The 9,178-nt window shown below is 45.5% G+C and overlaps 1 long non-coding RNA gene and 1 pseudogene across 2 annotated transcripts in view; both read right to left on the bottom strand.

The window, feature by feature from the left end:
* LOC135897360 (uncharacterized) overlaps positions 1–9,178 on the bottom strand; it is a 56,422-nt gene that overhangs the window by 8,876 nt on the left and 38,368 nt on the right. The window lies entirely within an intron of this gene.
* On the bottom strand, positions 3,675–5,377 carry LOC135897363 (uncharacterized; annotated as a pseudogene).

Here is a 9,178-nt window from a genome sequence, read left to right as displayed (position 1 = left end):
CGAGATTTTGTAGTCATGCCTTCCGCTTGATTACGTGCCGCTCTTTCTTCCACCGTTTTTGGCTGGTTTATCCTGTACTGGTAACGCAGGTGGAGCATCATCATAACTACTATTAAGTGTAATTAGAAACGGGATCAAAGAAGGCATTGTTACAATATTGCTACCCTAAATTTGTTAATAAAGAAAATACCTATAGCATACCAAACTTTTGGCACAGCATGGCCTAGCACACTGATCCACACAGAGCACAACAAATGAGCAAGCCAACAACACTCCGTGCACATGCGAGCATGCAGGTTGTCGAGGTCACGAGTGCCATCTTGTGCTCATTTCGCTTTGTCAGGGGTCAGAGGAACAATCCGCCCAAATCATCAATGAAATCGTAGCTGGACGTGAACAGTAGATAAGAGTGGCGTAGAATGAATCGGAATTCGCAACAAACTTGCGATCCTGTCACTTTTTGGCGATATTGCAGCTGTGCACAAAGTACGGAAACCTTTATGTGCCGACTTTTTCTCTACATTTTCGCAGTCAAGATTTTGAGATACCGGGAGCAAAGTGCAAAAGCATTTCGGGATAAGAGGTGAAATATACATAGAGTTGACACCGAGCCAGAAAAAAAATTTTACTTGACTGATATCGAGACATCAGAGTTTGAGTTAACAAGTGTTTGACTCTTTCCCTACCATAGGGAAAATGGGTTTTCTTTTTGTAGGTTACGCCAGATTTTTTATTCTCAAGGAACTACTGCACTTAATATTTTAGGTAATACATCAACAAAAAGCAGAATGAGTGCACTTTTGAAGCATAAAAGTTTGATTGATGAGATGTATGTAATAAAAAAGACATGAATTGCCAGAGTCAAGATTGTGGGATAAAATAGAGCAAAGTTTGTAAAGATGCTTGTATCTACTAAGAAAAATATGCAACAAAAATTGTTATATACAAAAATGTATTGCCATCTAATGGACACTGTCCCCCCCAAAATAAAAAAATGTCCATTCAACAGGCATTTCACTAGAAAAAAACTCGGTGCCCTTCCACTCTGTGAAGAAGGATGATCAGTGAAGCTGTGTATGTGGGCTCCTTAATAGCGAACTGCAGCTCCACCACAGGTCAGCCCAGTATTGCACTATCCTCAGGATCGGCCGACGTTTGTGGAGTTGTTAGTACTTTCTTCACCTCCACCGCGGGTCGGCCCGGTATTGTACTATCTTCATGATTTTGTGTCTACAGACGGGAACGATCATGGGAGATTGTTCCCGTGTGTAGAGTCCTTCCATGTTTTTTTTCTGGTGAAGAAACTGCCGCCACAGTTTCATATGAAGCCAGCGCCTGCCGCTAGAGGTGTAACTATGCAATAAGAGGGCATGCGAATGCTGCTACCGCCGTGGTTGTGTGTGGGGCAATGTCGGTATTCTAGCTTTGTAAACTGCCGGGACCACCACTTTGCTTCCCCATAACTGCTTTCAACATTTCACAGTCGTCAACAACTGCCCGAGTGCATCTTCTGCCATGAAATGAGTGCCCGGTAAAAAAAAAAAAATTGCTGCTCAAAGCATGCAGCTTGCCATGGTCTATGGCAAGCTGACATGACATGACAAGACGACATGACAAGACACATGACATGACAAGACGACATGATTATGAGGCACACTGTAGTGGGGGACTCCGGATTAACTTTGACCACCTAGGGTCCTTTAACGTAAATCTAAATGAACGGGTGCGTTTGCATTTTGTGCCCATCGAAATCCGGCTGCCATGGCCGGGCGGTCTCAGTCCAGATTTCTTTCTCAGCACCGTTCGTCTGAACGCTTCGATAGGTTCCGCTTATTAAATAGTTATCTGAAATTAAACATTGCACATTCGCAACCAAGTGGCAGTGGTGCCACTTGTAAACAGAGGCAAAAATCTGCACTGTTGCACCCCCACCCACTCGTAAGTAAGCTCTCGGTTGTGCATAGCGCCAGGTTGTTCAGCAAAACAGCTGTTCACTTTCTGTTAAACCATGAGCAGTATGTTATCAGGAGATAAAAAAAATGAAGTCATCATTGCAAGGGCTGCTTCCATAATAATGACTTCGTTTAATTCCAAAGAAAAGGAAACTGAGGTGCTCCGTGGGACACAACGGCACAATTCATATCAAAATTGCAGGCAGTGATGATATCCCAGGCGTCGACGTGTTTCGTGCACAAACGCGTATATTTGCATTTAAAGTAAAGAAAGAGGCTTCTCGAAACAACTTTTTTTTAATTATTATTTATACAAGAGACTTGAATATTCAGCCAACTAGACAGATTTTTATGCATGTTTCAAATATGCAATTAATTTTTGTGTGGCTGCTATAGTACTCGAGTTATATTATACTCAATGACAAATTATAGCGATCTTTACAGGCACTTTTTTATGCATTAAACTTTCACAAAACGTATTGTGCTGTAGCTTATTTAGCTCTTTGTAGATCGCAGAGTGCCAATCTAGTTAAAAAACATGTACACTTATTGGAAGCGGGACAAACAAATTATGGCACTTCAACCATTGTTTTTTTCAGTTTGCTGAAACATAGCTTTGTACTATTGTAACTATTGACAAGCGATACAGTGAAAGCTCGTTAATTCGAACTTCAATAATTCGAATTTATGGATAATTCGAACTGTATGATTTAGTCCGGCCAAGCTCCACAGAAGTCTATGTATAAAAAAGTCCGTTAATTCGAACGCGAGAAGGTTCCCTCACGGATAATTCGAACTACGCCCGCCTGACACACGGCCAGAGAAGCGCGCCTATGCCTACACACAAGGCTGTATTGCCTCCGAAACGGAGAGAACGGCGAGAGAAGGCAAAATCGGAAAAAAATCTAACCGACGCGGGGTCAGCCAGAAGGCAGCGGCGGCTGCCGCCTCTCCGTTCTACGTAACCTCCGAGACTTCTTGCCCATTGCGAATCTCGGAGGCTTTGCAAATCTTGTACAGCTACTAATGTTGTGTGGAGATGGCACGGCAAGCTCCAAAACACAGCGAATCAAGTACGTCGCAGCTGCACTTGCAATCAAGAACCAAGGAATGAGGGCCTTCGCCACCTTCACATGTTCGGCGTCTTTGTCTCGGCAGTCTTCATCGGTTGTGCACCTCTGTTTTCAGCTTAGGAGGTATCGGCCGTCGCGATTCATTGTGAAGGTGTTAAGCCTCGGCTAACGTTCGTTTCGGTGGACATCGGTGGTGTGGCACAGTCGGACCCAGAGCTTCGACTTGAAGATGGCGTGTGCCCGCGGCACACGCCATCACTTTCTGACGCGCCAAATTTCTGACATGCCCTACTGCTTCCAAATCGCAGTGTACTGTTGCCCTCCTTCACTTTCGTTAGTTCGAACTTTCGTTAATTCGAACTGAAGCGTCTTCCCCTTGGGGTTCGAATTAACGAGCTTTTACTGTATTGCAATTTCCAGTAGACATTTGCATTCTACATACCTTATGTATGTAAGCCAAATTTCATTAGCATGCACCAATTCTAAATGTACAAAAGGCTTCTCGGAAAACACAAAAATATCCAAAAATCCAAAAACGAGAAAAAGAGGTCTAAAAGTTTCAAAACCTTCTATTCTTCAAAATGCAATTGTTTCCACGTGAATCTTGGTGACATTGAAGAGCAGCTTTTACAGAAAGCAGACAAAGTTTCTAGAATGCTCCTGCGCTGTAGCTTGGCCCTTCACGGCTCCTACAGTTGGCCTCCTCGGTGCGAGCCCTTTCCACTGTGTTCCGACGGTGTGCCCTTGCTTATGCAGTTCGCTTCAAGTTCATTTTCTTTATGCGCATGTCATCACAACAGTCGCTGCGAGTGGCCAACTCTTCTGGGAGAAGTACTCCAATCTCTTGTAGGACTTCATCAAAGCCGGCATGGCCTTTATTATTATACCTCAGTACGGCAATAGCTGTGGCTGCCTCCATAGATGTCCGGGAAGCGAATTTTGTCTTTGGACACAGCAGCCATATTTTACTGTTGAGTGACTCTGCTGCGTTCTGCATCTTGCCATGAAGGCACCGACCCAGGAGCTTCTCGTCAGTAAGGCGCTTGTAAATAGGCATAACTGCCAAGCCCTGAGCTTTTTTCAACAAGGGTGTGTGGCATGGTGTAGGCTACCCCAGTGCTTCAGTACGCCTACGTTTACACCAGGAATGTGGTTCAACAGGGCAAAATTTGTGGCTGCTGGCACCAGTACTGGAGCAACAATGAAAATAGGAGGCCCATATAGCGGCGAATATACTACAGATGCTGCCCTTGTTATTTGCGAGGCCTATTTGGTAATACCTCTGCAGTTTCTGGATGGCTGTGGCTGTCACATTTAGCTTTTCACCTCGTGGCAGTGGTGTTGTAATTTTTTACAGAGCAGTGCCTAGGCATTTTTCAACGTGATTGGTGCACTCTTCTTTGTCGATGACAGTGTCGCCATACACCTCTGCCCCACAGACAGCAGTATAGGCCTTGCTGTCGCCATCATTCAAGAGAGAGAGAGAAACAGGATGGGAAAGGAAGGGAAGTTAACTAGATGAGATTCTGGTTTGCTAGCCTGCACTGGGGGAACGGTAAGAGGAAATTAGAGATGGAAGAAACAGCGGAGAGAAAGAGTAAACTAACGGAAAAAAAATGTAGGGAAGGTCACGAATGTCCATGAGAACTACAGTCACTCCAACAGACCACTCTAACGTAAAAATTTCAAGAGTATGTTCACTGTCTTGTGGTGTGACGACCGTATAGGTCAGCGTTCCAGGACTGTCTGCTCCGAAAACGGCCAGTCATCAAGACGTGCTAGCGCAGTCACAAGCAACTGCCTGCGTGAGCTGTATCGGGGACAATGTCAAAGAATGCGTTCGATAATTACCTTGTCACCGCAGTGGTCACAGGCAGCACTATCCTCCCACCCAGTACGGAAAGCAAACAACTTCATAAATGCGACGCCAAGCCACAATCGGTAAAGTACTGTTGTATCGGGGTGGGATAGTCCAGGTGGAGGCTGAAGTTGCAGAAACGGGTCCAGTCGATGTAGACGTGTGTGCTGGAAACTAGGTGTGTTCCATAACGATTGTAATGAAACATATGCAAGCACTCGAAGTTACGCTGCTGCATCTGTTCTTGACAGCGCGATCGGCTTCTGCACGCCATCTTCATGAGCAGATTGAGCAGCTTCATCGGCCTGTTCATTACCCATTATGCCACAGTGGATCGCTCAAGAAATTTGTGAATCACAGTGGGGTCTCATATGACAAAGTCCTCTGCCATATGTGCACTGCTGCTTCAGGTTCCATTACATGGATGAACACGCGGTATTTCTGCCACATACAGGAAGATGAAAGGCTTCCCATATATCATCATCGTCACTCATGTCCTTGTGGATACTGCAAGCAACACAATAATTTGAAAGGACCTCAAAGCCCAGGCAGAGACCTGTGTCCAGAGACAAAGGCTATGGCCACTCCATTGTGGCTTTTATGGACCCTTTTTACAAAGTGCCGTCAAACATGACAGCATATTGCCGCTGGCATCCTTCGTGGGCTTTTGTGCCTGTTCAAAGTTTTGGCTAACAGCCTCCATTGCAGCACCATGGAGCTTCTTAGAAATATCATAGAATGGTATTGGATGCAGCGGTTTTGGCAGGCCGATGATTGCACAAAATTGCAAAAGCTGGTCATGTCCGGCACCTAGAGCACGTGCTGCCAAAACAGCCTTCATGTTTAAGGCGAAGCCGTCACATGAGCTCCCACTGTCATAGCGAATGTTCGCCCCTGGGTCACCGCACTAACTGGCTGAGATGATCTCCGCTTCGATGTACACGTGAATGAAAGCACAGATACAGAACACTCGGCATTTTCGCGTGTAGCTCTATAGTCGGGTACAACTTTAGAAAAAAGGGGGCGTTTACCGTACTTCTCCGAGGTGGATGCACACGAGCATTCACCAATGGGCACGCTCTCTGGACTGATGTCATGAGCCAGACGGCCGGTGACCCCGCCGACGGATAAGATGGCTGCCCGCGCTTCGAACTGGGCCAAGTCGCATCAGCTGTGTGCATCAGCCCCTCGTCACAGTGAATTCCCAAACTGTTTGTGATGGTCCATCATGGCGGAAATATTACTGTGAGCTTACAATGCAGCATTAGTGCCGCGTGCGTTTATTCTAGCCATGATCCGGCGAAGAAACATCGCAGCGAGCATCGCTTACGCTGCGCTACGCTTTGCCTGAAAACAGGATCCCGCAACGACTGCTGCAAACACACATCCTGCATGTTTGTTCCATGTTTTTTTTTTTTTTTATTTCGCTCCCGAGTGAAGTTACGACGAGAAAAGTTTGCCAAAGTCTGGTGCCTACTGTCAGCGACGGGTGGGTTCGTGTACTGTGGCGCTGTGTTTTTCATCGGGTGGGGTGAAGTGATGGAGCAAAACCATTCTCAGGAGAAATGAGAAAAGCGTGCGTGCATGAAACAAACCTACGTACGAGTGTCTCAACAGAAAATATTTGCAAAGGAAGCCTCCAACACAAAGATTTGTCGCTGTCAACTTAGCGTGAACGATCGCTGTCAGCAGTAAGATAACCGAGCGTCTAGCAGCAGTGTTTGAGCGTTGTGTAGCACTGTTGATTGATTGCTGTCCACCAGTGCTCACTGCTCGCGCAAGCTGTAGAATGCGAGCTGTGGCACAGTCACACATAAGTTGTGTTGCCAGTGCTCAATATGGTTTCCCACAACACAGCTCCACGCTGCTTTTTGATTCTCATGATATGTTGCAATGAAAAATTCCCAAGACAGTGCTAAGGGAACAATAAAAAGAAAAAAAACATACAAGAAGGTAGGCACAGCAGCTTGTGAACCCGCTCCTAATACCTCTACCCGTGTCTGTTTGTAAATGTGTATTTTTTCTTGCGCTCGCCAAATTCTTTAAATTTCCCATATTTCTTTATATTTGAGATTTTCTCAGTTTTCGCGTTTGTGCGTGAATACATGCCTGCTTCCATGCGTATTTGCGCTTACTCTTAATTTTGTCCTTTTATTTTATATTAGCATTTGTTTTTGCTAGTTTTCTTTCAGCAGTCTTTTTACACATTTTCATTAACCAATCTCATTCAAAGCACTAACTCCTGTAAACTGCAGGGCTGGCCTCTTCCATTTCATTAAAGCCTTTCTCACTGGTCTACCTCGTCTTCTCAGTCTGCCTACTCGCTGTGTTTTCTGTCGCTTGCTTCTTGTGTTGTTGCCGCAATGTGATAACCAACTTGCTCAAAACAAATTTTGATCGCCTATGAAAACAGAAAGGTTTACAGAGACATTTTCTTAAAAGCATCATGTGGGTTGCACAGTAACTTTGCCTCTTACCTCTGGTCATGTTTATGCATCAGTGTATGTGGCAGCTTGCCAGAAGTGCACATGAAAGGGTGCATATAATGCAACAACACCTTGCTAAGCTGGTGCACTTTTCATGCTTTCAGCCTTAGTAAACAGACGGTTGCGCTGCCCATCACATATGCTGGTAAAAATTTTCAACGCAAATAACATTGTGCAGTGGGGTGTCATTTCCTGTCTGACGGTTTCATCGTTACAAAGACATTGATCAGTGAATGGAGCCCAGCAAAGCAGTGGACTGAGAGCTTTTGCAACTTTCACCATTTATTACTTCACCAATGTCATTGTCTGAACCTGGCCGTCGCTATGCCGATGCTTGTGAATTAAATAATTACCTCAATAAAACACATTCAACTTGACTCAGCATTTTTTAGCACAAACAATGCTAGCAGAGCTATTCAGGGTGAATAATTGTGCTTACATTCGTGTTATTTGCCCGGTCAGGTAAACAAATACAACAATAATCTGGCATGACTGTGATTTGATGTGCAGACTGCAAACGGTGCCTTTCAAGTGTGCCCTCGACTACTGCTATTAATAGCTACCCAAATGAGTTTTCTGGGCCTCACTAAGCTAATGATGTTTGATAACTGTTCTTTTATTCGCATTACTTGCCTGGGCCAGATAACCAAAAGAATGCAACCACATAATTATGCTTTGGCATGCAAAGTGCCAACAGTGGCTGTCAATTTCGCAGTGACTGCTGCTGTTTCACCTACAATGGCTATGCATGACTGCGCTTTGAAATGCAGGCTGCTAAAGGTGCCTTTCAAACGTGCCCTGACTACTGTTATTTGATCACAGGTATTTTAGGCCTTCTGACATTGGCATTATATTCATCTCAACAGGCCTTAAAAGAACAGTAGGGGCAGCATAACTACATGCAAGCAGGCCGCCTGACAGGGGCATGTTGCTCTGCATTGCTCTTATTTGTTCAAGTGGCTTGATGAAATTAAATGACTGTGCAGTGGAGTAAACCGAGCTGACAGTGTGTTTTTATTATTGCTTGGCTGCGTGTATTAGCCTTTAGGGGCTTGTAAAGCTTGACAATGGCTCCAACATGACTGCTATTGCTTTCCTTTCGACCTGCAGGCTGCCAACATTGGCAGTCAATTTCGCCTCGGCTGCTGCTACTTCACCATAGGGCCCGTCAACTCGAGAATGGCTACCCTACTGAGCACTTTGGGCCTCACTAAGCGAATGATGTTTTATAACGGTTCTCTTATTCACATTACTGTGTTTACCCGCATAATTTGCGCACCCCTAGTATTTAGCCAGCCTTACAAAAAAAAAATTTACTTGCATATTTTGCGCTATCCGTTCCGCCCGAGATAGCTCGCCGGCGCGCGCGCACTGAGAGACTTTGCACGGCCGCGCCCCTCGCCGAGCAGCCGAGCGCAGTCATATACACGACAGGCTGCGAGTGCGAGTCCCCTCTCCTCAGGACTTCGTTCTTTTCTCCGGAAGCCCCCAAACTATGGTCCCTAGAATATTATATTCTAAGGACTGTACCTGAACACGCGAACCTGTTCAAGGGTTGTCCGAACTGCTTGAGCATTTGCCTCCCTCTATCTCCCCTTCTCTCCCGCCATGAGAATGCATGCAGGCGACACAACACGGACAATTTTCTACATCGGAGGCATGTGAGGGCCAGTCGCGCCAACTTTTCCCCTCGTTGCCCCTTGTTCTCTGTCTCTGCACTGCAGCGCATCTTTGGTTGATTTTGGAAGTTTAGGTTTCGCCATAAGCCAGTCATGTTTTCGCAGTTCACTTGCGATGGGCTACAATAAA

This window comes from Dermacentor albipictus, chromosome 1 (genome assembly GCF_038994185.2).
Source record: "Dermacentor albipictus isolate Rhodes 1998 colony chromosome 1, USDA_Dalb.pri_finalv2, whole genome shotgun sequence".
Classification (NCBI taxonomy): domain Eukaryota; kingdom Metazoa; phylum Arthropoda; class Arachnida; order Ixodida; family Ixodidae; genus Dermacentor; species Dermacentor albipictus.
The sequence above is the reverse complement of the archived record's forward strand: the minus strand, read 5'-3'. Positions and strand labels throughout refer to the sequence as shown.